The sequence below is a fragment of the Schistocerca piceifrons genome, unplaced genomic scaffold (assembly GCF_021461385.2).
Source record: "Schistocerca piceifrons isolate TAMUIC-IGC-003096 unplaced genomic scaffold, iqSchPice1.1 HiC_scaffold_36, whole genome shotgun sequence".
Lineage (NCBI taxonomy): Eukaryota > Metazoa > Arthropoda > Insecta > Orthoptera > Acrididae > Schistocerca > Schistocerca piceifrons.
The window spans coordinates 22,501-24,444 of NW_025728581.1; the positions used below are offsets into that span (position 1 = coordinate 22,501).

The window sequence follows — 1,944 nt, forward strand, 5'->3', positions numbered from 1 at the left end:
CTGTCCCTCTAAGAAGAAAAGTAATCGCTGACAGCACGAAGGATGTCACGCGACTAGTTAGCAGGCTAGAGTCTCGTTCGTTATCGGAATTAACCAGACAAATCGCTCCACCAACTAAGAACGGCCATGCACCACCACCCACCGAATCAAGAAAGAGCTATCAATCTGTCAATCCTTCCGGTGTCCGGGCCTGGTGAGGTTTCCCGTGTTGAGTCAAATTAAGCCGCAGGCTCCACTCCTGGTGGTGCCCTTCCGTCAATTCCTTTAAGTTTCAGCTTTGCAACCATACTTCCCCCGGAACCCAAAAGCTTTGGTTTCCCGGAGGCTGCCCGCCGAGTCATCGGAGGAACTGCGGCGGATCGCTGGCTGGCATCGTTTATGGTTAGAACTAGGGCGGTATCTGATCGCCTTCGAACCTCTAACTTTCGTTCTTGATTAATGAAAACATACTTGGCAAATGCTTTCGCTTCTGTTCGTCTTGCGACGATCCAAGAATTTCACCTCTAACGTCGCAATACGAATGCCCCCGCCTGTCCCTATTAATCATTACCTCGGGTTCCGAAAACCAACAAAATAGAACCGAGGTCCTATTCCATTATTCCATGCACACAGTATTCAGGCGGGCTTGCCTGCTTTAAGCACTCTAATTTGTTCAAAGTAAACGTGCCGGCCCACCGAGACACTCAATAAAGAGCACCCTGGTAGGATTTCAACGGGGTCCGCCTCGGGACGCACGAGCACGCACGAGGCGGTCGCACGCCTTCGGCTCGCCCCACCGGCAGGACGTCCCACGATACATGCCAGTTAAACACCGACGGGCGGTGAACCAACAGCGTGGGACACAAATCCAACTACGAGCTTTTTAACCGCAACAACTTTAATATACGCTATTGGAGCTGGAATTACCGCGGCTGCTGGCACCAGACTTGCCCTCCAATAGATACTCGTTAAAGGATTTAAAGTGTACTCATTCCGATTACGGGGCCTCGGATGAGTCCCGTATCGTTATTTTTCGTCACTACCTCCCCGTGCCGGGAGTGGGTAATTTGCGCGCCTGCTGCCTTCCTTGGATGTGGTAGCCGTTTCTCAGGCTCCCTCTCCGGAATCGAACCCTGATTCCCCGTTACCCGTTACAACCATGGTAGGCGCAGAACCTACCATCGACAGTTGATAAGGCAGACATTTGAAAGATGCGTCGCCGGTACGAGGACCGTGCGATCAGCCCAAAGTTATTCAGAGTCACCAAGGCAAACGGACCGGACGAGCCGACCGATTGGTTTTGATCTAATAAAAGCGTCCCTTCCATCTCTGGTCGGGACTCTGTTTGCATGTATTAGCTCTAGAATTACCACAGTTATCCAAGTAACGTGGGTACGATCTAAGGAACCATAACTGATTTAATGAGCCATTCGCGGTTTCACCTTAATGCGGCTTGTACTGAGACATGCATGGCTTAATCTTTGAGACAAGCATATGACTACTGGCAGGATCAACCAGGGAGCTGCGTCAACTAGAGCTGAGCAGCCGGCCGCCCGGGAGTGTGTCCCGGGGGCCCGCGCGAACACGCAAGCGTCCGCTCAATCATTCTGCAAACAGGAGGAGGCTGAGCTCCCCTGCACAATACACCTCGAAACCCTCTCAGGTCCCGGCGGCGCGCAGCGCCGTCCCAAGTACTTGGTCGGGTTCGAGAGAGGCGCAATCGCCCGGAGTTAGGCGAGTAGACGCTTTCGGTGCGACCACCCGTGCTCCCAACTGAGCTTGCCGCTGCCGACAGAGGCCCGGGAGCGTGCTGTCGTGGCATTGCCGGCGGGAGACAACACGCGCCACCTACGGTGACCGGCAGCTCCAACGCCAGCGCCACAGAAGGACAAAAGCCCCACTTGGGTGCCGAAGCGAACTCTCCCAGCACAGCGCACGCGCCAACACATCCGCACAGCTGCGATA

At 54.4% G+C, this 1,944-nt stretch overlaps 1 non-coding gene across 1 annotated transcript in view; it reads right to left on the reverse strand.

The window, feature by feature from the left end:
* Positions 1-1,500, reverse strand: part of LOC124746597 — a 1,909-nt gene extending 409 nt beyond the window's left edge. The window contains exon 1 of the ribosomal RNA XR_007011401.1: positions 1-1,500. This exon is cut by the window's left edge and continues 409 nt beyond it. This is a non-coding gene — a ribosomal RNA (small subunit ribosomal RNA).
* Positions 1,501-1,944: the final 444 nt, after the last annotated feature.